Source organism: Dromaius novaehollandiae, chromosome 4 (genome assembly GCF_036370855.1).
Source record: "Dromaius novaehollandiae isolate bDroNov1 chromosome 4, bDroNov1.hap1, whole genome shotgun sequence".
Classification (NCBI taxonomy): Eukaryota; Metazoa; Chordata; class Aves; order Casuariiformes; family Dromaiidae; genus Dromaius; species Dromaius novaehollandiae.
This window is the reverse complement of record NC_088101.1, coordinates 14,094,464-14,121,430: the sequence shown is the minus strand read 5'-3', so window position 1 is coordinate 14,121,430 and position 26,967 is coordinate 14,094,464. Positions and strand designations below refer to the sequence as shown.

The following is a 26,967-nucleotide window of genomic DNA, read 5'->3' as shown; positions in this document are numbered from 1 at the left end:
TTTCACTTTTTTTTTTCCTCTGTCCTTAGTTACTGGTGAGTGTGCTCTGCATGCTTGAAAATCTGGCCCTTTCACTTCAGAGGGACTGTGGCTATTACTATAGCTGGCTGTTTTAAAGCAATAGCATTAACAAAATCAGACTGGATTCAAATTGGTAACTCAGTTTAAGAAAGTATACAGCAACTATGTCATGCCATTCATTTCTAATCCACCTGCTGCTTTTTTTATTTATTTGTTTAATATTTCTTGATTTGCACATTCTACCTTGCTTTTCTGACCTTCGCCCAAATTATATTGTTAATGATTAACTGCATGTGGCATTCCTGCAGTGTGATCAACAAGAGATTATTTCATGCAGTGCCATAGTGAAACAGCAAGTAAGAAAATTCAAGCCTAAGAAAGCAAAAACTTATTGCACTAGGTATCAGTGCTGAGTGAGTCATACTGCTGACAGATTCTGACAGGTAACTGCTCTAATAGGTTTTCTTCTTTTCAGGTTTTGTTGTCTTCTCTGTTCCAGATGTACTGCTCTTAAAGGTTGCATGGACAAATGTTCCCCTGGTTTGAATTTTTTGTCTGTTCTTATCACCAAAAGCTCTTGAAAAAGGATCCTAAACCTGAAAACTGGTAAATGTGTGAAGGTGTAGCAGGGCTTTTCTTTTTTTCCTGTCACGTGGTCCTTTGATACTGTTAGTAGATGATGAATGTTAACAGCAGCTATTTTGGGACTGTAAAATATAGTCTGGAGGCTGATAACTACCTGGTAAGTGAAAAAATACTTATACCAGCCAAGTTTTTTCCAAAAAGAGATCTGTGTCATAGTCAGTCTCCTTGGGCTTTAGGGTATTTGCTCAGTGCTAAGATATGAAAACTTAGGTTAAGGCAATGCTTTGAGGTGCAGGTTTACTCACAGCTGAGTCCTATAAACACTATATTTCATATTTTTCAGAAGACAAGTGCCATATACATATTCCCTAAGCAAAGGAATGAGCACAGAGCCTAGGAAGCTGGTGCCTGCACTGAGGCAGACTGTGGACCTTCCAGCTGCTGCAGGCACTTGTTTGTCAGTGAGATCATGGAGGAAGCAAGGGGAATGGGAAGAAGCAAAGGTGAAGCCTAGTAAAAATCCTACAGCAAGTGAATTTGGGGCAGCTGGAAGAACTACTGTGAAATGAGTAGCAACAGAAATGAGCACAGTAGAAAAAGCTAAGGAACAGCACATTAGAGGCTTTGGGAGCTCTTTCAACAGAATGAAGAGGGCAGAAACTTAACTGAAGAGGGTCCATGGCTGAAAGAAGAAGGGGAGCTCCAGGCATCTGCTGTGCACTGCGCATCAGGTGAGCTCAAAGATAACAGGGAGCTGGGGCGATAGCTGTAGAGGCGGGTCCTGGTACAAAGTCCCACATGTGGGGGATCCTAGCAATGAGGGGTGAAACTGAGATGCTTAGTTGTAAAGCTCCACCTTTCGAAAGTGCTCAGCCTATTAATTAAAAAGGGATATGTGAGAATTATCACTTCTACAGAGCTGTTAACGGCCTGGGGGTGGTTGGGGGGGGGGGTTGGGTTTTTTTTGCAACATGTTCCAAGAAGATTTGTCGCGTTGCCAGCATCACCTTAATTGTCTTGAGAGGGAGTTATTTAAGGTAACACTCACTCTAGCAGACACAGCCGGTGGTTCAGACAACGCTTACAGAAAAAGAAACTGTTGGCTAGTTAAAATGATTTATCTGCAAAGACTTTGCTTCTCACCAGAGACCTTGTATGCAACATTTAAATCTCAAGTACGTTATTAACAATTACAGAATATAAAAGAAAAGCAAACAACCTTTAAACATACCCTGGCATGCACAGTTACAATGCACCCATTCTCTTAAATTGCCCTTCAGTGCTTAGTCACCTCTTAGGAAGCCTCCTACTCCTTGAGCATTGAACCATATGGTGGGGAGGTCACCTGTGCTACACACAAGCCTGATCGCTGAAAATAAGCAGGCTGTGTCATCCCTTTACCTACTTTGGGTAGCCAACCATAAGGTGTTTGCTTCTTAGCTGACCAAAGGCTTGTATCTGATCTTGATGTTGTAAAAGACATTATGCTTTCTGCAAAAGGACCAGTTCTGTAAGAACATGTGCAAATCTCCAGCATTTTATGGCTCCTTTCTGAAGATGGATTCTATTTATGGGTGTACTATTGTTCTCCTCGCCCTCTCTATATTTTTATCACTATTTCCAATTTTGACTAATGAGTTTATTTCTATTGGGGGGGGGGAGTGGGCTGGAGGTTTGCAGTAAAATTTTGGCTTTTAATGCTAGCACAATTACAAATAACGTTAATGGAGTACTCAGTGTCTCAAGAGATCTATAATGGCATTTTTTTCCACAGGTCTGAACGTGTTGCAAGTCAGTAAAAGAAGCTATTGACTTCTCAGTATAGTATAGATCTCTCACTGTTACCCAGTTCCCAGCAGCACCTTTGTTGGAATTCAGAAAACATGGAAACAAATGGCTTCTATCTCTTCAGCTCAGGTTTAGAGCCTTTTCACAAGCTCCTGGGTTGCTGTATTACATTCATATTTGGTTACCAAAGCAGAGGATTTTCCTCCATGCCTAGTGTCAGTCTAGTTCTTTTCAAGTAGGCTAAGGTAGTTCTACCGATGTTTTCAGCCCTGCTAGAATGAGGAGTTAAAAATAAGCCTGTGCATGATCTGGTCCTCAGGCAGTTGCCAATCCATCTTCTCAATTACAGAAGTTCACTGCATGGTTTGAATGCACATAAATATATTGGGTACTTGGCCAAACAGAGCATTCGAGCTTCTGAACATGCCTCCGTCACTGTGTGGGCGACAGAGAAACCGCTGTCAGTTCAGGTTCCAGCTACTTTGCTGACCCAGTCAAATAGATGGCTGTGATTCTTGTGTAATGGAAGAATTTTGAAAATATGAAGATGGAGCAACTGTGACAGGGTACCGTACATGGGTTCTCAATTGGGTACCTGACATACTGCCTGAAATCTCTCTGTGCAACATCCTGAAAATATTAGAAACATAGTTACATGATTGGCCCAGCTACTGGAAAACTGCCTGTCAAGTGTAAACAGTAAATTTGGTTTCCAAACAAGGCCTGTATTGAGTATACCCTGCTGCTCAAAACACTGGCTTGACACTGACTTCTCGCTCTATTTGAGATAAAGTATTCTGTCTTCATTGCTGATATTTCTTCTTTCCAAATCTGTTTTTCCTCCAGGGATGTTTTCCAAGAAACAATTGGAAAGATTTCAGTTGATGGCAATGGCTAGAACAGTGGCACTGTCAAGCTCATCATTATTTTCCAGTCACATTCTTTCTTAAAAACATGTATTTCTTCTTTTTTAAATACATTTTTATCAAGGTTCAGTGATTTATCAGAAGTTTGTTTATAAACTCTGAGCTTCAGTTAATTAGAAGTCCGTGAGTTTTTCTAGTAGAGTTGCCTAACAACCATAATAGATTGTTTCATGTTACATCAAGGCCCTTATACACTGATTTGATAGTTTAAAGAGGGCTTAGATTACACTTGCATTTAAGCCTTCCCTGCCCACATACACAATTACACTTACATGCCTATTGAGCAGAATTCTAGCTTGAAAGAAATTTGGGGGGAATATACACATTACATACAGAGTTTCATGTATCTTATGGGCTGCAACTCTATTACTTTGTGAAACTATGGGGAATATGTAGAGTCTTAAAAGGAGTAACACTTCAAAGAAAATAGTGTTCACTGCAATACTCGTGTTGTTGAAAAAAAGCTGCAAATTGCAGCCTGCAAATATATTTATATTCAGTTAGTCTGTTTTTAATACACTCATGTTCTCTGCTTGTTAACTTAATATTCAGTGTATTCTCATTACAAAGGAGGATGATTTGCTGTGCATTCAGTAATCACTACTAAGGTGTAGCTGATTGGTAGGTCCTGGGTGAAAAATATCCCTAGTCAATGACCCTAACATGCAACAGTTACAATTCAGAGCAATGAAATGAAAAGCACGCTTGCCTGCCACTGGTCTAATACAGCAAGGGATTTTTTCAAACGAGCCTATGGGATTTAAATATGTGTCGGTTTTCATACATAAAGTAAACTCTAAATAAACTGGTCTGTTGGAGTAATCTTTCCATCTTCTCTTAGTATCTTTTGCTAAAACTCCAAGACCAAGGCAAAATGATGGAGTCTTCCTATAGGGGAACTTACAGACAGTGCAAAGAACTGATTTTTTTGGTGGTGGTGTTTTTAAATGAAAAATGAAATGCTGCTTTTAATCCTTTTTTTCCTATCTGTTACGGATTTTTTTTCTATTTGTAAAGACTAGTGAAGTTTTTCTGCTATCAAGATCTACTTTACTGAAACAGTTCTCATAACCTCTAGGATTTAAAATAATATTTATATATTTCCATTTACTGTCTACGAGGAAGGAAGAATGCAAAACATTACTGGGATGTGAATGGAGAGATATCTAATTCATTAGGCATTTGTTTATGAAGTCAAGCTGCTTACCTGGGGACCGGCATAGCTCTTGGCTGTGTGCACTGGGCTCGCACACAGGGCAAGACTGAGAGTTGGTAGATAGAGGTTGTTTATACATGTATTTTCTTGCTCTCTACCCTTTATTGCTTAAATCTCTATATGAGCAAACTGTACCTTTAATCTGGATGTGTTCTGTGTCCATGAGTGCTGAGTGGGGAAATCTGTGGATGAAGAAATTGGGGAAATGAGCAGAACTTTTGCATCATCTCATGCAAATGTCCAGGCAGTGTGGTCAGCCACTGCTGTGGATGTGTGCGTGCTTGAGGATAGGGGAATATCTTCACTACGTCCTCATGTTTAGAAGGGAGGTGTGTCTTTGAGAAATGATTTCAAAAGGTGGAGTACTGCCTAAGACTTAGATATCGTAGTGATGACTGATGAAAAGATTTGACATATTGGAACAGAAAAATGATAGAATAATATCCTCAACCATAATACTGAGGGAGATCAACACAAGAGCATGCCAGCACAGAAAATTAATGTTTTATTCAGGAAACATTCTGGTGTTTTTGAAGGCATTAATCACTTCTGCTGGGGGTAACTCCCAGTACACATGATGAAATTTCCAGTAGCTGTGAGAATAGTACAAAAACAGATCAACAAAAACTTCTGAGGTACAAGTGCAAGTGAAGGGACTATAGGGAAGGCAATCCCATGAGAATTTGTCGGATGCAGGTTTCCCTTAACAGATGAAAGCAAGCCTTCTCTCAGGAGATGGACTCCTTTGTGGGGAAAGGAAAATGAGTACATTTCTGTTCACTTTAGCTCATTTCCTTCCTGAAATAACACCTTTTTTTTCCTGGGCCTCTCCACTGCCTTTCTATGAAGTTTATTTGCAAATTGTTTAATTCTACTTTTTCTCTGATCCACAGGGGCAGGCAGTCTTTGACTACTTTTAATTACCCTGTCAACTCAAGTGGCAAAAGACTCCACAGTTAATCAAAAGGTTGAACCTGTAATGAAGTCCCACAGAATCTCAGGAGTTGCTGAGGAGGTGATGGTTAGCAGCTCCTGAAGGATGAAAAATAATGGGATTTCTAAGTGTTGTTTGTTTCTGTGTTAACAACATAAATATATAGGAGCATATACCAAAATGTATATAAAGATTTCAAGGTCAAATACTCAAAAAAAATAGTAGTACTGGCAGTTGTCTTTGTCCCCTGTGTATGAATTCATAATAATTGACTGTAATTACATGTGCATGGTGTGTTCTGCATGGGCTCTATCTCATTCATAAAGACTGTCCCTATAAAGCCTTCACATTGTTCTGCCTTACAGCCCTACATAGCATTTATCCCACTCTGACAGTACCTCGAGGAAAAGCACTCCTAGCAAATACTCAGCACCAGAAGAAAGGAGGAATGTCTGGAATTTTTAGTGTTGGACTTTGAACGTCTCCTCTACCATGATTCACCTCCTTCCTCCTTCCTTGGATGCTGTTGGTGAGGTGGAGATAACAGTATCTTTCTGCCTTGCTCAATGTGTGGGACTGTACTTTAGTATGTGGTCCATATCTACAGCAGCAGTGTCCCAACATCATCTGATGCTTCTAGATGCTGCATGAAGAGCTGCAAGCAGCTGCCAGTGTCTATTCACGGTAGGCTAGGAGAAGATATGGGTGCCTAAGAGACTGCAGGCTGGAGTGGTTCACACAGGAAATCTGTCCCATTTCTGTGCTCTTAAGAAATGGGAAGAAAGACCAGCAGAGAACTGGGCAGATGTGATATTTTAATGCCTGTCTACCCCTCTTGACAAGAAAGAATAAAAAATTCAAGGGCTTTCTAGCTGGCATACTTTTATTAAAATTCCAGACACTATAAACTGTGTGAATGAATCATGCTTTCTTTCACCCTTTTTAAACAAAGAGGTTTTGTTTTAAAGAAATCCTTGAAAATGTAATTGAAAGACAACTGCTGTCACACACAGCGTTTTGTTTCAGTTCTCCAAAGGTGAAATGCTATTGTGAACTCCATCCTGCTGTCTTGCACAAAATCATACTTCCTTCTCACCTTACTCTGCCATCTTTTTCTGGAATGTAACTGAGGCCTGAAAGCAACTCAGCTGCTGCAGTGTTTGTGTTAAATGCAGCAGAAAAAATCACTGTGATCTAGAGGCTTGACTGATGGATGTCTTAGACTGCCTGACAAATAATGCATGTGTCACAAAGCAAGTACCTTCAGATTTTCTTCTAACCCTAACAGATATGGTCAGTCCAGTTAGCCTGGATCCTTTCACCACCACCAAAAAAAAACAAACAAACAAAAAAAAAAAGTCTTCAGGAGTAAGGCAACTTTAATTTTTAAATATTTCAGGGTTTGCTCTAAAATCCATTGAAATGAGAGGTAAGACTCTCCTTGGCTTCAGCTGGGTTTTGGACAGCCAGTGTCTCGGTAAGCTGGAGTCAGCCAAAGAGCTTCAGAAGGACTGTGACCTGATGGATGCTGCCACCTCCCTTAAATAATAGCAATGCACAGGCAGACTCATGCATGGTGCTGCACAGTCTGACTGAAAGTTACCACATGAATGAGGGGAAGTCCATAGATCATCTTGCTCTTTCCGATGTGCCTCTGTTCTGCCTGGTATATAAACTTTCAGTGAAGGATGGCCCTTTTTTATTCTTTTGGACCTTGAATTGTTTATCTTGATGTATTATATAATGCTTTTTTTTTCAAACCAGAAATGGGAGGGATGTGGTTTATGTCAAGCCAGCAGGTTTGTGCTTTTGAAAGATTTGAAATTAATAACCATATTTACCCCCCTTATGTTTGCTTTATTTTTCTTCTATCTGGTTCAGTTATACAATGGGAAATGTTATTAGTTGAGATAAAGATTAGTGCAAATATTCATGTAGGTATACCTCCTGCTGCATGAGAGAGCTAGGCTTTTTCTTTCCTTTTTGAAATAAATCCTATTTATTTTTGTAATTAATTTTATGCTCATTTCCCTTCTGTCATTCCTAGTTATTGGCTGCTATTCAGAAGGGTGTGTGCATGTGTCTTGAGGACAGCTCCACACATTTCAGGAGCTCAAATACCCTATTAAACACAGGCAAATGCATGGGGGAAACGCTTATACTCAGGCAGAAGCCTGACAGGGCTGGTAGGAATTCTCTGTGGGAAAAACTAAAGCACACATTTAATTTAGGGTCAGTTCAACATTAAAATGCCTGCCTGTGCTGCATCCTGAAAGCTATGGCTTGAAGGCTTCCTATTCTGCTTTTTGCTACTGTGGGCTGGTCTTTCTTGCTAGATTACCTGCTTTGAAATGTATCGTGGCCTATCCTCTGATGTGTCCCTGGGGGGCTGTGAAAGCTGCATTCTTGCAGTTGCGCTATGTGACTTAGAGCCTCACTCCAGGAAGAGAACATGAAAAAAACCTTAAGGATGTTCCAGAGCTGGTGATGTTACCAGTGTGAGGCAGTCCTGTACACCAGAACTGTAATTATTAATGTGACACTAGGGGTTGGAAAGGATATTAAACTTTAGGCTTTAAGCCAGTTTTGAGTTGACTGGGATCAGGACAGAGTGAACAAATAACGTTTTTTCACTTTGCATTTGGTATTGATCTCTCTGCACTGAGGCAGAGGGGTGGACTCTGGCTACCGCATGTCTGATCAGCAGAGAGCAATTTCCATAGCAGAATTTTCTATTTCATGATGGGCTTGTATTTTAATTCTTAATGTTAATGCTGTTATTAATTGCAGGGTGGCAGTACCTACAGGTTTCAGCCTAATCAGGATTCAAAACTCTTGTGTGCTAGATGTTATACAATCATAACAGCATATTTCATGCTCCAAATGCTTTCTAATAGCTCCTTTGGGGCATTATATTGATAAGCAACACAATTATTGCTTTTGTTTCATTTTGTATGGATTTTTTGAGAAGCCAGGTGCTACTTACTTATCAGGCATCAGGGAATGGCAGATGCTTACTTTTCACATAGTTTTAATGTGAATCTGCATTACCAAATGCTGTTATATCATAATGATGGAAAAAGGAAGGAATATGTTGTACCAGTCTGCATGCACAGTAAAGGATAATGTTTAATAAGTTTATGATCATCTGATTTCATTTATTGGAGCTCAAAGGGTTTTCATGCAAGATGGTAAATGTCACATGTAAGCACAGCTGCAGAGCTTTTCTTCAGGAACTCAGGGTTTTATCTCCGTCCAGTGAAGCTGGATGCTAAGTATGTCTCTGAGGAAAGGGGAAGCATTACAGAGCTTGGTGACACCTCCTATGGAAGCGTGTGTCGCCTAGCTGCTGCTAAGCACTGATGCTGTCTGCTTACAGAACCATTGCTGACACTGGCTGTTTGGATAATTGCAGCCTGGTTAAGAATTTTCATACTTCAGATTATGAAAAAATGTTGTAATGCGACATTGATGTAAAGACCTCAAATCAACTTGACATTTCAGTTCTGTCATAGACCTGGTTTGGTGCTGGTGAACCTGGTTAATTTTGATGAAGGGAAAAAATCAGACATCAATATTAATATCCTTATCTGCTTGCCAAGTTCAAGAATTATGAGATATAAATGAGTATCTGTATCATTGTTCTGTAACATGCCATATTTGGGGCTCTTTGAATCAAATATAATCTGTGGAGTGGAGACTTTCTCCTGCAGAGATCTGGAAGCAATGAGCTTAGCTGTCTCCAATAGGACACTGTATGTGTTTGCACATCCTGCATCCTGGACCAGGAGTGAGTGTGGAAGAGACTGTGCTTGGCCCTGAGTGGCTGTCATAGGCAGGGAGAGATCCCAAAAGGTATCTTCAAGTGTTATTCTATGCAAACTTGACGCAACACTGCTCCTGCTAACTTCATTGCTATAGATGAAGACTAGAGCTAGGTGTTTAGGAGATCTTATGTAGCATCCTTTTTACATAATAGCAGCTGTTCTTTTGCTGTCCGCAGAATTTCTTTTGTGGCTTTGTGCCTGAAGCAGATAATATGCTGGGGCTTTTGTGAAACAAAAGAACATGTTAGAAAACTTTATAGGTAGAGATTACAAATGAATTTACTAATATCCAGACTTCTTATGATAAAGAGCTGGTTCCCCCAACATTTTTCACTGGCTTTTTCAGCAGTATAAGATGGTAAGAATTTTTTTTTTTTTCCATTTTCCAGCTTGTGTGTATAGGCTACAAACTTCCAGTATTATGCATGGTATGATAGCAAGAACTGCTGTGTTAGTAAGATGCAGCTGACCAAAGATTGAATTTGTAAAAGCAAAATGTCTGTTACATGTGTTGGAGATGGCAGCTTTCCCAATCTCTTCCTGTGCTGCAGGCAAATTTTAGCAATTCGATCTGTCTGCAGAGAAAGAAAGAGGCCATTGCTGCCTTCCACTGCTGAGGCAGAATTTCTAAAAAAGCCAAATGCATTCACATGTGATTCCTCTGTGCTCTACAGAGGCATCCTGCTATTAGTTTCAGGTCACCGGTTGTCCCAGGTGTCTCCCCAGTCTTAGAAATGTCAAAAAGAACTGACAGACTAGGCCAGTTCCTCCTCTGTAATGTGGTCCTTTTGAGCTGCCTGTGCAAAGAAAGACTGGCTATGGCTACCTAGAGTAAGGGAAGCCCTTAGAGGACCATCAGTGTAACCCTAACAGTGTAGGTCTCCAAGGAGGAGGCGTGTTGTTGGAAGGATGAATCAGAGTGGGATAGGAAAGAGTTTCATATAGATGCTAAACTTCTAATGGTTAGTGGTCCTTTAGTGGTCCTAACTGGTTATCAGAGATTAGAACAGGCCTAGGTTGCTCTGCCTTATTGCCGGGGATAGGACTGGAGCTGCTGTGGCTGAAAACTTGACCTCTGAGACTCTTGCTTTGCCTACTGCTAAAATAGCCTTTATTCAGGATCAGATCCTAGCCCCTGGAATCCCCCTGGAGAGCAATGGAGGGAAACCTTGTTAAGAAGGTATTAGCCAAGGAAGGGGGGTGGGGGGAGCAGAAATCTGAAACAATACAGGTTAATTTAAGCACATTAAACTCTTGAACCTCCCCTCAGCATTAATCATTTCCATCTGTAGCACGTGCTATTGGTGCTGTTGCTGTTAGGGTTGATCTGTGTCCAGCTGGCTTTTGCAGCTGTTGTACAAGATGTCAGATCTCCCCGGAAGCCAGGATCATTAATGCCATGAATCACATAGCCTCGCTTGGCTCAGTTGCAGGGCTTTGTTTTGGAGACCTTCGTGTGCAGGCAGTTTCTCTTTCCTTGCTCACCTTGAGAAATGCAGTAAGGTTTATGCAATCATGCCTACCCTTTTTCATATGTGATGTTTATCCTTACGTTCTGACACATTTAATTTGGTAGCTGATGTACCGTTTTAATTGGCAGCTAAAGCAAATCCACGTGAATAGTGCAGAAACACGGGAATTGTGGTTTCCAGTTGTTGGTAACTTTACTTCTATCGTGTCCATGCTGTTCGGTTTCCAGGCGTAGCAGATGCTACTTTTTCTGTGTTTGTGAAGCATTAGAGTGATAGCAAGGTGTGCAGGCCACTAAAGTGAAATGGCAGCTCCGAGTTCCTCTTGGCCCTGTGCCACCGGAGTAGCAGAGATGCTCCCTGGAGGAGCTGTGTCCAGCTGAGCTCACAATCTGAGCAGCCAGCCACATTTTTTCCTCCTTTTTCATATCAGAGAGTCGAAGAGCTGCCAGGCAGGGAGAGCATGCACAGCCGTAGACTGTGTGGGACTGCAACCCTTCTCTCCAAAGCTCTTTCCCAGAGTGAGCACTGCTGGCAGGGAACTGTGGGAAGAGTCTGGGCCAGAGGGGAATAAACCGGGTCACTGCCCCCCACCCACAGGCTCCTCCAAGCAAATCTCTGGCCTAGTCTGTCCGCCAGCAGGCATTAGGATGGCCCCTACTCCTTGAGCTGCAACTGGTCCCAGCTTGGCTCTCTTCCCAGAGCCCAGACTGTGGTGAGAACCCTTCTCCTACTACTCTGGCCATGGCTCAATCTCTCTCGCTAAGCTAGCCCTTGTTCGAGCTTAACATGGCTGCATTTGTGTGTGCTCCAGAAGAGCACCAGGTCTTGATTAAGATATCCAAAGCTGAAGAACCCATTGCTTTCCTTCATAATTTGCTTCAGTGGTTAATCGTTCCCATAATTAAAAACTGTCCTCTTCTCCCAGTTTGAATTTCTCTGGCTTCAGCTTCCAATAATTGTTTCAAGTTATGCCTTTCCTTGCTAGATTGAAGAGCACTTCAGGACCGGCTTGTTTCCCTCCAGGGAAGTACTTGTACATTGTAATCACATCACCTCTCAATCTTCGTTTTGATACTAACTAAACAGATTGGCCTTAAAGCTTTTAAGTGTAAGGCATGTCTCTCGGATCACTGTGGAAACTTTTCTGCATCTTTTCCAAACTTTTGCAGACAGACGCGTACAAACACACACACACACACACACACACACACACACCCCACTACCATACACGACTCTTTCTGTTGCAGGACTGTTTGTTTTTAATAGTATGACATTAGAAGCTCATGGTGGGTTTTGAGGATACTGGCTTGCAGATCCTTCCCTGAGCTGCTCGAGGATGCAGACTGCCATTCTTTAACCTTGTTCTGTTGTCCGTGTGTCTAGATGTGGTGCTTTGCCCAGAAATTTGTTAAAACGAAAATTTCGTGCCTAGGCCCAGCTTCTCAAATTCTCTCTGTTGCTCTGTATGACGGCTTGTCCATCTCAGTATTTTCATTCTGCCAGTCTTTGTCATCTATAAGTTTGATCATCAAAGTTCTGGAAAATATTTCTGAGTCATTTGTGAAAACATTGAGTGGCATCAGACCTGATATATGTCCATGCAAAAACTCACTAGAAGGAATGTGATTTCTGTGAATTGTTCCTTAATAAGATTGTGTTCTTGAAATCTGCCAGCCTGTCAGGTCAAATCCACTTACGTGAGCTAGTTTTTATCAGAACGTATCGCACAGCTAAACTAGGCACTTGAACAAGGCCTACATACACTACACACACAATGGTCTTTCCAGCAAGCCAACCATAGATCCTCAAAGAATAAAATGAGATTATCAGTATGACCTATTTTTCATAAAGCTGTCTTGATGGCATTAATTACACCCTTTAACTGTCTATCAGCTGAATCTTGTATCAGTTTCTCCATGATTTTACTTGGTACTGATGTCAGCTTAATTGGTCTGTTCTTTTCTGGGTCATCTTCCTTTTTCTTTTTGAATGTTGAGATTGCAAAATTTATTATGCATGTCAAAATTAGTGGTGTATACTATGTCTTTTGAATTTCTGTCCTGTGCCATGATATGCACAGAAGTAACTTCCTTCACTGTTCATGTGATTGTTACAGGCAGCAGATGATTGCTTGCTCACTTCTGGAAACAGACACAAATAACCAGTGTTGCTTGATTAAACCTTAAGTATTTGGATATTATTATTTTTTAATACTACATCCACTTGAGAGAGTTCACTCCACTCTATTTAGGAGCAATAATAAAAACCATATCATCATCAGCTAAAGACCCGATTCTGGCAACTTTTCATATGTTTGCATTGCTTTATTCAGTAATTCTTTGGCAGCAGTTGGCAGGAAGAAAGTAGGCACTCAGCAGGTTTAACAGATCTGGCCTTGATTTGCAGAAAAAAGGGTAATCTTACTTTAAATAAAGGATATTTTGAAACAAACGGAGAAAAGAATTAATTTGTTTATTTTAGTAATTTTCTCTGTCTTTTGGTCATTAAAAAAGACCTTTTTTTAATTTACTTTTAAGAATGTGTAACATAAAGTTATACATAGTTTTGCATTGCCTGTTGATTCTGTAGCCATCAAAATTTCTGACCTCTATTGTTTTTGGACCACTCCTGATTTTAGCCCATATAATATACCAAAAGACACAGGGTAACTGGACCCCTGTTCATTGGAGACTGAACTGAGGTCACAAAGCTCCTTTCCCTCAAGGCTTCCTTTTATCTTTAAACTGTGAAAAAGTATTAGTACTTAAACCATTTGCTTTGCTTGAGCTCTTCAGCTTTGTTATAATTGCATTTGAGAATGAAGGTTGCTCACGTTTGTGTTACAATGTTTTCTCATTATAGTCTCTTGTTCCCAGCAACCTGGTACACGTAAAAAAGAAACTAGGAAAGGCTACATAGATCACAGTGCTAAAAGCATACTCTGAAATTTACAGGAAGAGGATGCTGTAATTTGCAAACAATTGAAATTTTTACTCCCTAAAAGTAACTATAAAACTTGGATACCACAAACATACAGGCTGCTGTATCATTGGCATTTAAGTGTACCAATGAGGGAAACAAAAAAGGTACTACATGAGGGAATAGGAACTTGACAGATTGTATACTCTTCAAATTTCTTGGACAGTTCAGCATTAAAATATGCTGGAGGTGTACGCTTGGGTTCTGGAATTCAATCCCTATATTTCTCTTCCTAATCTGAATGATTCTGGGTTTCAATATATACTGTACAGTGATGTTCCTCTTATTCTGAGCTGAAGCCTACCAAAGTTGATTCTTATAGCTATCAAAGGTCCTCAACAGGGCTTTAAAGGTCTTTAGGAGTGTCAGATGCACAGTGTAGAAGTTCATTTCCCTCACTGTTACTCTGCAGTTCAGGAGCAGAGTTCGGTATACCTATTGTCTGCAAGAGCTTTATTTGTTGTCATACCCCCCCCCCCAAAAAAAAACAAAAAAAACCAAAAAAACAAAACAGTCAAACAGAGAGTCAGTTTACAATATGCTAAAAAGATGCATGAGGATTTGGACTAACAGTATTCCAAAACTTCTTGAGGTCCAACATATCTTGATATTTCAAGAATGTCTTTACTGCAACTCTATATTCTCTAGACTCATCTCCTATTGTTTTACAGTTCTTAATTGACTGATCAAATTTACTACAAATCTGAGAAAGTGTGTAGTGCTGCTTAATGCTTGGGAATAAAAAAACTCATGAGGTAGACAGGCAATTAAAAAAAAAGAAAAAAAAAGAAAAAAAGCTGTTGCTTTGGCTTGTACTTTATCACACTGCTACCAGCTCTTCTTATACTCCAATTAAGCAGGCAGCATGTTGGCACAGACCAGAATGCATGTTTGTACATGAAAAAGCAGTGTTTTTCATTAAACATGCTCTCCTCTTTTTTTATAGTGACAAGTCTGTTGCAATTTGCTATTCGTTCTCTTCTAAACTGAATTTCTTATCTTTTTTCCCAACCCAGAGCTTCCATCTCAAATTTATCATTTTCTGTATCTCCAGTATTTTTCCTGTTGTTCTGGTTGACAAGATCAGTGTCTTGTTAAGGTTTCTTGGTTTTCTGTACCAATAATGTTTTTGGTTAGACCTCATACCAATACCCTGCTCATCTTTCATTTCCATTACTGCAACAAGGAGTAAGATCAAGGCAAGACTCAGCTCCAGCCCAATAGCACCAGAGCGTGTAAAACGTTTCTGGTAGTAGTGGGTTCTTCTCAAACAAAGGCAAAATAACATCCAGTGGCTGGAAGCCAAAGCTAAAAAAAAGTCATGTTACAGTTTGGTCTGAGCTAGTTAGAAGGATTTCACTGAAAAAAACTTTTTTTTCTTTTAATAGAGAAACAGACTTCTAATAGACTTATTGCAGAATGATTTTGCTTACTGTGGTAAATCTGTTTTTTTCTTTACATTCACTTACAACTAAATCCTGTGCTCCTTGTACCTTACAGGAATTACCATATACATTTACAGAATCTTCTACTCAGGAACACCTGTTCAGATGCCTAAGTACTCCTAGGTGTTTCCCCTCTCTTTTCTAAAGTAGATCACGATCCATCATGGAAGACACAGTCTGATGAGTGAATTTGGCCTACAGAGAAAAATGAGGGTGGAGGTACCTGAACCACTGCTGTGTTGGGATATCATAATGGCATTTTCAAGGGGAAATATTTTGGGATCTGGTCCTTTTAAAAAAACGACACAAACACTGATTCATATGTGTGAAGAGAACAAGGATTGTTTTCCAAACTGATTCCACTGATATTGTGGGTTCTCTAATATGTTAATAAGGATGTATTTTTAAAGGTGTAGTGTAGCACATCCAGGAGCCATGGAACTAACACAGGAAATATTTAATAGCACTGTTTGAGCCATATGCTTTATTTTTCAGTGCTTACAACCTACTAATCTTTTTCCTCAGCCTTCTATTTCACAAATCCCTTCATTTGATATTATCCAAAACTTTATTATGAAAAACATGATTATTCTCTTCACCTCATAATGCTGCCCACACTAGAAATCACTTTTCTAGCTTCCTGAGCTGGTTTTAGGAGTGAGTTCCCCACATATAGGGCTTTGCAAATTCTGCTTCTCTGCAAGCAAGGCCTGCCTCTCTTATTGTGCTTCCACTCACACATACCTGTTACTGCACTTCTGCCTCAAGCATCACGTCTCTGATTTCCTCCTCTCCTCCTCTCATCCTCTGTGGGCTCTTCTGTGTTGCCGTTGTATGGAAACTGGAATCTCTTCCTTCCTGGGAGAGATTATATTGCTGTAGCTTTACTCTTTATCTTGTCTGTTTAGTTTATAAATGTAATGGAAAAAAAAAAGGATCTTTGTTCTGTTGATGCTAAGTGATAAAATAATAGTGTAGTTCAATGTATTAGTTTCAGCATAGCATTTTTACATTTGTTCAGTTTCCTATCACAGATGAACAGTTTCACAGCAGTCAGATAGAAAGCTGCGGGATTTTTATGGCTGTATCAAGTGATATCCTCAGTAAACCTCCTTCCTAATTCCACTGCTTAAATAGTTTAAAAGAAGAAATTCATCATGAGTACCATTCCTATTCCCCTGCTTTCATCCTCCTTCCTGAACAACTATGCTATTTCTTTCCTCTGCAAATACCATCTACTTTATATTTGGTCTTGGCTCACTCAACTCTGATACCTCTTTCTCCTTACAGAAACCCACTTTACCAAATAGTGTGACATTTCTGATGCCATTAGAGTTACTCCAGACTCTTCAGATATGTAGGTGAGACCAGACTTCTGATAACTCCAGGTTAGAGTTAATTCTGCCCTAGTTATACTCGAGGATTTTTTCCACAATTAACTAACTAAAATTAATCCCTGTATATCGCTTAACCTTACAGGCCCTTCTGTTTGGGCTTACTTATTGACAATATTTTTAAGTGAAAAGACAAGCTCTTTTTTGCTAATCAAAAAAGGCAGTAAGCAGTAAGTTTATTAACTGCAAAGCAGCATGAGTTCATAGGCTGCTAAACGATAAACTCCCTTTAATAGCAAAACATACTGTACATTTTATTTTGATAGCAGAGGCAGCTGGATATCTAATCTAGCAAAACTTTTTAATAGGTATTGTTGAACTTTATTTTCACATTTGCTTACATTACAAGATTAATTTGATTTAAAATTGTTCACATTTCTGCTTATGTTCTTTAGGAATGACTTTTCAACCCAAGGTAGGGAATCTCTGCTGAACGTCTGCTCTGCTTGTAACCATGAGGGCACAACTCTTACGCTATCTCAAAGCACTCAAATGATTTTAGTCAAGCTGCACACCTCCTTGTGAACTCATTTAATGGCTGGAGTATTTTACACAAAGACAAATTTCAAGCACATTTTTGCTAAATATTAATGGAAAGTTAGTTCTGAAATTCCATATGCACTGGAATGAAAATGGACAACAGAAATCTGATTCTGAAATCAAACCATCTCTGACTAGGAATGTGAATGCTCAGAGTAAACTACTTACGAAGAAGCTACAGAGAACTTCTGCAGATAGTATTTATTGCGTAATTCCTAATTAAAACCTAAACAGGAAATAAACAATACGCTTTTCCCCTACTCATAAACTGAAATAGAGTTAGAATTTGTCAGATACATTCTGAATTATTCCTTGAGCTCAGGACTCCACCTTCATGCTTGTTAAGTCTATAACAAAATTCCTACCTGTTTCAGTGGTGAAACATCAAGTCTGTACTCAGGATGGCGTGAGGAGAACATTTTATAAAACATGCTGAGAATTACTGCCAAGGTAGAATAGTCTATGCTGCTGCTGTTGAGCAGCTTCAGAAAGCTTAAAGTATACTTTTGCTGGTCCTGAGTGAATATGATTATGTGGCTACAGAGTTCGAAGGGACCAGGTCTGCTGAGCTCAAAGATTATATTAGAAATTTAATTTGCTGAGGATCAGCGTGAGCTAAAATGCATCTGGTCTAGTCACAGATTAGTACTGTAGGTATAAATATGGTCTAAAATATGAATTTGAAAAACCTACTGTTGACTGGAATAGTTTGTAGTGATGTCAGTTTTGCCATATTTTTCTCTTCTAGATCTATACTGGATGGAGGCATCTCCAGGGGGCTATGCAAGATATCACTGCAGTAGAGCAAATCATTATTTTCTCTCCAATGACAGTTTCAAAGTAAGTACTAGTTAAGGCAAAACAGGAAAACTACAAAGGTTATCGCCAGGTTACAAGCTCTGTTCATCACTGCATTGTATTTCCAATTATATTTGCATTAGATGTATTTAACCATCTTGTTAAAAGTATTTGTTCTCAGCTTATTTTTGGCACATGTGGAATGCTAGGTGAGGTCAAAAAGGCTCCCGTCTGTACTAGCTGCAAGTCTTATTCCTCTGACCAACTCTCTGTGCCACCAGCAGTAAAAATACTCAAGGACCTCTGAGACAGAAACCCTTCTGTCATATTCTTTATTCTGCAGTGAGTTTGTGCCCAGAACTTCAAGCCAGACCCGAAAACAAATTTTTATGAAGAATACCTTTTTAAATTCATCTCCCAAATTATTACAAATGTTTTCATAATAGTATGTAGCACTTAATATGAGGGTTCATCTTCAAAGTAACGTACCCACGTTATCTAGCGAATTTAACCAATTAACTAGTATTAAAATATTGCAAATTACAAACTTGTTAGCAAAGACTATTATAATTTAATTGGAGCCAGATGTTTGATTAAAGTATTAATAGAATCCTTAATCAAATTTTTCACTCTCCTGAAATGGAATCATCTCCCCTCTCCCCCTACCCCCCAAATTAAAACCTCTTCTGTATCCCAGAGTGTTAATAAATGAAGAAGATTTAACAAGCAAGTTGAAATAGAGGCAGAATGAATTTGTTCTTTTGTAAATTCTAGACTATTAGCTACTGCTTGAGGATTAATATGCGACAGTTACATCACTGTCTTTTTCATTCATTTTCTTTTAATTATATTAACTATTTCTAGGAAGCATCTTAATACAAGAGTGATATTACCAGTTTCCCTCTCTGCCTTTCAGAATGACAAACCCAAAGATCACTTTAGACTGTGCAATGGCTTTTGAGAAAAAACATATTACAGGCTATCTGACAGCTATCTTAACTTGAACTGCCAGGATTCATTTTTCTCAGAACATCTCAAGTAAGTGTATCACAAAGTTGTTCATTTAATGTAAGTGTACCTCTGGGCTTAAAAGCAAATCCAACCTGAAAACAGTATTCATGAATCATAGTCCACAGACATCTGTGCCAACAGTGAGGCAAAGTCAAACAAAAATATACTTGCAAGCTCTCTCCTTACCTCTAATTCATATAATTTAACTTATGTTTACTGCAGTTGTAATGTATGTAGTAAATCATGTTAAAAGATGCCTATGGAACTCATTTTCTAAAACAATTAGAGCTGAATATTTCATTCAGTATATTTTGCTGTGTCATTTCTCCAGGCAGTGTCTCAAAATTTTCGAGGAAATATGGAACCTATTATCAGCAATGGCAATGGGAGCATGTTCATGCTGGAATCACTTTCTTTCATAGGAGTGTGCACGCCTGCTGGTTGCAAGTGTGCTATATCCCAGCCTTCACAAGTATCTCAGGTCTGATCAATACCAGTAGTGTTCAGACTTGGGTGTTGCAATGTACGCCTTCTTTTAGGCACCTGAAATTGCATTCTCCTGGGGTTACTGTACTGTCAAGAGACTTTTCTAAAGACCAAAGGGTAGGCAGGTGCAGTTAGGCAGTCAGGATGTTCATCAAGAAGGCTGCTGTTTGAATATAAGCAGTGGAAACATTTTCTTGAGTAATGGAAGAGTATCTTATCCTTTCTCAGGTTATAAGTATTTCTGTCCGGAAAGAACTGGAGCACTACAATTTGTACTGTGGCAATCTTGACCATTTCCATGGTGGGGCTTGTTCCTTAGTCCCACTGTCACTGCTTGCAAAGTCAGCTTTGAGAGTCTGAGCGTGGGGGGTGTAAGTGAATCCAGGTTCCCATGACCTTCGGCTGTCCTGATTTTGCCTCGTTTTTCTTTTTTCTTTCTTTTTTTTTTTCTTTACACCCTGAACTGGCCAAAGTTTGCTTTCTGTTAAGAGCACCTTTGATATCGAGTATCTTAAATACCTCTGCAAAAGGATGGACATGCCCTGGGAGTGGGCTTGTACCCTCTGCCCTGCACATCAGTGCTTTCTGAGGCACTGATGTTGGGGTTTTGCAGCAGGCCAGATTGTGCCTGCTAGTGAGATAGTGAGAGGTGTTTTGCAGAGCTGGTGGGGAGAACTTCAAAAAAAAAAAAAAAAAAAAAAAGTCATCACAACATGGCCCGCTCCCTGAAACAGGGACCACTCTGCTGGTCTTTGGTAAAATATTGCCATTATACAGCTGCTGCTTAGAGAACAAGTTGAGCATACTAAGCGGCCTAAATAGCAAAAAGGTTGGTAGATGTCAGGCATGGTGGGAGAGCAAGGAGGACTGCAGGCACCTCATCAGATGTCTAATGGAGGCAGTGAGAATGTTTCTTCAGAGCTATAGATGTAAAGTGCCATACAAGAGCTAGGAATTACCAGTAACAGTGGTGATGGCCTCAGTGTGACTGACCCAAGGACACTAGCACAAGGACGAAGCTGAGAAAGACAAGGAAAGAACAGCTTTACCATTTCCTTGTTGAATCCCATGATGGCGTGAGCTCTATGGTGACCTCCATTCCACGGCTAGTGTGTAAAGGTCAATAACGCAGGTTAGACTTAAGAACATGTTGCAATGTTCAGTCACTCAGAAGCTGAATTTTGCCACTGCTTAAAAGAGGGAAAATACCTGTTAAAATAGGAAACTGTTATCTGGAAAAGAACCATTACTGAGTTGCCATCTGATGCCATAGGAAAGCCTAAATGCTACCTACTGAATAGCATGTTCTCCAGCTGCCTGCTTGATCTCAATCCCAGAGGGAGCTACATTTTAAATAACAAAAGAATATTTAGGTACCTTAGACGTTATTTGGATGAAGAAGGTTGACACAAATCGGGTTGCCTCAGCAGCTCATTTGCATCATGTTGCTCAGGCAAGGTGGGAAGGTAAGCAGTTGGAACACAATTCCCTGGTGACCTCTGCTCGTATCACAATCACTTAATTGAGTTGCTACTGAACAGGAAACTGAAATTCTTTAGGGACATGGCATAATTCAGAAATAGACAGGGAAAGCCGCAGCATGTCTGTTGGTAATCCCTATAGAGGTTTACCAAATTAGCCTCTTCATAAGGGAAAACTAACAGCCATTGATCTAAACTCATTACTGTCCGTTCTTGCTCTGCTAGAGATTGCTACAGGTGATGCAGTGATGGATCAGAGCTGGAGTTCTTTCTTTTCCCACTTCACACATTGTTTTAAAGATTCTTGACTGATGCCTGCAAAATTGTGTGTGTGGTTGTTTCTTGCACAAGTGTTAAAGCTGTGGTTACTTTATGCTACTAGTGTCACTAAAGCAAGCTGCAATATGGCTATATCCAGCGTCTATGTCATTTGTTTGATCTACCAACAGAAAAGCAGTGCCAAATGGCCTCAAATCTGCTTTTGTTCTGCAGAACAGTGCCATGCAGAGATGGCTGCACAGCCAGGGTCCACTGCTTATGAGACGTTATTTGATTCTTTTAATTGGATTTGTGGTATTTCAAGCAGAAATTTGTGAACCAGAAATCAAAGAAAATTTGATTTCAGAAGCACCTGAACACAATATATTTGAATCAAAATATTTCCTTCACTTGGCAGCTGTTTTGGGGAACCTTGATGTTCTTGTTGACAGCAATGCGAGGTCCGCAGAGCAGTGGGGGAGCCCCCAGGATCTCTGCCTCTTGGACATCCCTGCTATACACACTGTCTCAGAGCAGCCCAAACCTTCCATCTCCTCCATCCCAGCTCTGCTGTGGGGAGGCTGGAGTTTCTAAGAGCCTCACGTTCAGCTCTGGTTTAGGGATTTCAGGATATTTCTGTAGGGGCAGGAGCGGAGTGCGGGTAGGTTCAGGCTTCATGCTTGCTTTGAGATGAGAGCCCAGGGGTGCAGGAAAGCCATGCATCTGTTGTCCTAACTAAGGCACTGTGCAGAGGCTTGAGCCTGAGGAGCTCCAGGATCTGGGCCTGCAGGTACAGTAAGTCCAAAGACTGTGAGTGTGCTGGAAAGTACTGCCAGCACTGGACCCCAGTTGTGAGGCAATCTGCCAAGTCTTCAAGCAGAATCCTTTAGGCTTGACTTTCTAAACTTGGAGTGCTTCTAATGAAATATTTTTGGCTTGCTGAAATGCTTATTTTCTGGGCGAATTTTCAAGCACCTTCAATTCACTAATTCAATATCCAGAAACCCAGCTGTGTATCCAAGAAATCAAAATCTTAAAATTCCTGGTCAGGAGTGAAACATCAGATTCTCTTATGTTTTTACATTATTTGCTGTGGGCTTTCTGTATACAGCATTTTAAATTATTTACTTGAGAACAGAATGTTTCATGAACTGGCAATGTTTATACAGTCTTACATATATCAGGCATAGCTTTTTATTTTCAATGAGACTTACAAAACAAACCAATTACCTTCAAACATGGCACAGCAGCATTCATTCCTGTTCTCTAAATAATTCCAACTCATTCCTAGCAGGGCTGACTTTGATCTTTAAGATAATGCTGAAGAGTGATTTAAATTTAGTTTTCCTTTCCAGTGCACAGACTGCAGGTGTCTGATGAAAACATGAGTAGTAACATTTTCCTTGTGAATGGTCCCTGTGTTCTCACTGCAAATTATTCACTTTTGTGTACTGTGGAGCATGATTAAAAAATACTGGGAGAGAATCTCTACTGTGTTTCTGCAGATATTGCTAAACAACCTCTTGAAGCCGATGCTTGGAGCTGACCAGGAAATTGAATTGTGTCGTTATCGCGCACCAACCCTTCTGAGAGCCAAGATATATTAGCCCATGTCTGGCACCGCATTAATGATCTGTGGTGGTTTCCAGACATCCTGAGCAGAGATAATTCGAACCAGTTTGTAAGAGATGTTCAACACAAAAATGGTAGTGCATGGGGAAAGAAGTTCATCTAACATCATGCTGGTGCCCTTCCAGTCCAGGGCTGCTCTGAGTTTCTCACATCTCTCTGCCTGCCCAGACTCAGCACACAGACTCAGAAATGCTCTGGGATCTGCCAGCATTTTCAATGCTTTCAGTTCTGTTGGCTCACTCACGTGTGCTTCACTCAAAGTTTGCTGCATGAAGAGCAGCACCAAGCTACAACCAGCTGCTACTTTTTCCACCTTATTTTTACCCAGTCAGGTATTTGTGTTCAACACTGCAGACTATCTATTCAGTGTCAACTGCTCTGCTAAAGGGGTACATATTTGGTTGTATAAACTGCCTAGGAAGCTAGACTATGAATGTGCATCTGAAGGAAAAGAGGGATTGAACTGTGACTGCATGTCGCTGTAAAGGAGGAGGGATGGGGCCATCACTTGCAGAAGCAGATTATGCAATTGGCAGCAGGGGGGATTAGACAGCCAGAAGCCTTCACAGAGCTGTGTACACTGGGAGGAGGCTGCAAGGGAAGTGCGCTAGGCATTAGCTCCCTCTGCCATGGCGTGTCAGGCAGCACAGCTGGGCTGGTGTGGAAAGGAAGGAGGGGAGGGAGGCCTTGGGTTTTGAAAGACTGAACCCCTGTTATGGAGCCCACTGCAATGTGATCCATAGCTGTATAATGGAACAGCAAAAGCACACATCACCCCTTAACCTGGGTCGTGGCAAAGGCAGAATCAAATTGGTCTTAAAATTTGAGAACATTTGTTTATAAGAGCATTGTACACCTAATTTCTCTCTTACTTGTGACACTCTTGGACTTGCAAAGTGACTGGATCTTTTCCAGGCTCTTCTGTACAGCTCAGAGAAGCCCTTCCAGCAGCTCATTACTGATGTGCAATAGGTATGGCAGACTGATCAGACTGTGTAATAGTTGGCTCAGATTATGACTTTGAGGCTTTCCTACCTTAATTTAGATGCGCACAACATAGAGTTTAACAACCACACAATTACGTAGATTCTTTCTTTGAAATTGCCCAACAGGGATGGATGATCCCCATTCACATTTTCCATTGAAAATTACACATGTATGAGCAGAACTGCAGTTTCAGCTTCTATTTTTTCACAGCTGAGGAATATACCTCTAAGCATCAGGATACCTCCTTGTATCTCTGGACTTATCCTTTTTTTGTTGAGAATTTGGCCATAGAGCCAGACTGAGTTTACACCACACACAAAGACTCTGAGGCATAATATTTATGATTTTCGATGATGTCAAGGGGAGCCCTGCAAGTGCCCCAGGACTGAGTTCTGAATAATTTTTGGATCTGTTCATGCAGTCTCACAAATTTCAAGGCAAAAATCATAGTCTTAAGGATAAAAGTGTCAGTCATTTTACAGTCCACACTGTAAAATTGCTGGGTATTCTATTCTTCAGATGATACTTGAATATCTATTTTCCATTCTCAGACTACAATATTAGCAAATCAGCTTGCAAGCCTGCCTCAAAATGGCATTACCTGGAACAACTTCTTTAATATAATCAAGTTTTTCCATAGCTAGGGTTCGGGAAATATTTGTTCATTTTCTAGTAGTCTGATTTTTTCTGTTCCAGGCACAGATGAAGCAACTTTCTTCCAGCAGAAAATCTGATGAGCCTGATCTAGTCTAAGCAGGAATCTGTACGTAGTCCTGACTTATACAAAAAAATCTGCATGCACTCATCTGTGTTGTGCTCACCTGTGTTACGCTCTCCCACATAAGCCTGGCTTTCGCTTCTGATTACTGTACTGCCGCAGGAGCTGGGTGCTCTACTCTCATCCAGTATATAGGAGAACCAAATCTAAACTATCAACAGAGTGTAAACATCCTCAAGAAACTAACTGATAATAAAACAGATTTTTCTTCTCTTTCCTTTTTTTCCTTACAAACCATCTGCCATTTCAGGGATGCATTCTTGTGTGTTGTTCACCAGGTAGTATCTACTTTTATCTTTGTGGCAGTTACCTGGTCAATTGTTGTCAATTGCTCTGAAAAGACTGAATATTTTTTTCTCTCTCAGGACACTTTTATTCATTCTTTTGCTTTTCAAGCTGCTTCTTCAAGCTGAAATCCCTTCAGACAGTTCTTAAAATGTCAGCTCCGCTTTATTTTAAGAAATGCAGTATCTTTTTGTCTAGCTAATTCTCAACAGTTATTTAACAAACATGAATTTCCATTTTCCTTTCTCTTTCACTTAGACCTGCTCTGGCCGTTTCTGTTACATTTCAGACAAGGGATGCTGGCTTGGGTTGCGCGGAGAGCAGGTTGCGACATGTATCTTCATGAAGTTCTGCAAGTGGGGCTCATAGAATAAGGTCTCTTCACACTGCTGTGGGATTCCCAGGCTCTGGTAGACGTCTTGCTAGTTGTATAAAGTCCTTCAAAACATGATGCAACCTGCAGCTGGTGCTAGTGCCAGTAGCAGTACCTGCTTTCACTGGTGTTACAGACAGGCATCTAGACAGAGACACCTGGTAGACAGTATCTGTGCAAAGTCAGTTCCCTTATGCCATATCTGAGCAGACAGAAGATCATTCAATGCATTATTCAAACACCACCAAGGGGCTACAGCCACAGCCTAGCAATGTATTTCCCTTTGCTATGCCTGCAGGAAGAGGGAAAACAGGCCAAGCCTACACAGATGATGCAGAGGGAGACTGCCATTGGTTCCTCTTGCACCAGGCCAGTTCCTTTGATATCACTATAACTATGCATATGCATAGTCTTGCAATTTTGTATGATATGCATACGCACAGATATGCAATTTATAAGCAGTGAAGCTGGGTCCTGCTTTTAAGCTCAGGTGCTTTTAGAAGAATGGTAGCTCTTTTGATTGCAGGTACATTTTTTTTTCAACAGTTACACCAGTCTGAAATTTATGGGGTGACTCTTGCTTTCTTTTATGCACAGGAAACTCATTGATTTCAGGTGAAGTAAATTTGGCAATTTTCTCCCCTGCATAGCATATAACAGCATAGTGTGTTAGGCAAACTTCACTTCTAAGTCAGAAATTAACTGTTTTAAATACTTACATGGAAAGACACAACTTGAGGAGGTTATCATGGTCTGTGTTTTCATAATGGCTCTATGATGGCTTTTCCAGTGCCCATATGAGCTGGATTTCCCTGCTGATTTTCTAGATGCTCACAGGGATAGAGTTCAGGAATACTCCTGAATTCCTGCTACTTATTTTGATGCTGGCACAGATAACAGCTTGGGCTTTCTTTTAAGTAAAAGAAATCAGGAACACAGCTGTCTTTTCAGATTTGGCAGGTGATGAGCTTGTTTCCCTCCTCATCCTCTCCAGCTGAATATAAACCGCAGACTATACAGGTAGCAAGGCTTAGTTTGGACCCAGACAGATAAGTTTCTGCCTTTGCTTTCTCAGATATCAGTGTGACGGCTTACATAGTTACACTGATTGCAGATCCACTGGACTCACATATTTTGGATAATGTTTATATTCTGAGAGGCTGTGTGATTTCTGCATCTCTTAGCTAAGCTCCTCTCTTCCTTTCTGCCCCCTCTCTCTGAGCATCTACTGTAATGCTGTTTGCTTATCCTTCTCTTAACTCATCAAGATTTCAGGATAGGTCAAAGTTTGCCTGAGACTCCATTATGGCAGCTACTGGATTTAATGAACACTACTGACACACATTAAGGCATCGTGAAAGTAACTCCAGCCAAACACTGAAGATATAAATTCTCCATTATGTTAATGTTAATGCTCTCTTTCCTGGTGACATTCTTTTATTTCTTCCCACACCTACATCTCAGACTCCTACTCCATCGAGGTTTCCTTTGTGCATCATCAGTCACTGCTTCTTCCTTACAAAATAAACCTACCTACATTTTTCTTGTTACTGTGTCTGTGAGGGCCCTGAAACCCTTTCAGGATTGCTTTGTTTGAGCATTTTATCAATTTTCATTTCTTTTCTTCTTCCTTGTCATTAGGAAGTATTCAGTGCTGTGCACGTCCCCACACAGAGGGCCAAGGAAAGCTGTATGTGTCATTTCAATCAACGGTTTACTAAAGGTATGCAAAATTTTTGCAAAGAAAGCCA

At 40.3% G+C, this 26,967-nt stretch overlaps 1 long non-coding RNA gene across 4 annotated transcripts in view; it reads left to right on the top strand.

Annotated features, from left to right (window-relative positions):
* The first annotated feature begins 330 nt into the window (after positions 1–330).
* LOC112983829 (uncharacterized) overlaps positions 331–26,967 on the top strand; it is a 38,226-nt gene continuing 11,589 nt past the window's right edge. The window contains exons 1-6 of one of the 4 annotated variants that reach the window (XR_010388881.1): positions 331–464; positions 16,484–16,554; positions 17,876–17,967; positions 18,842–18,963; positions 24,477–24,543; positions 26,858–26,939. This is a non-coding gene — a long non-coding RNA (uncharacterized LOC112983829). Of the gene's footprint in view, positions 465–16,483; positions 16,582–17,875; positions 17,968–18,841; positions 18,964–24,476; positions 24,544–26,857; positions 26,940–26,967 lie in introns of all 4 variants that reach the window. The other 3 variants (XR_010388882.1, XR_010388883.1, XR_003259352.2) reach the window with 3 other exon arrangements.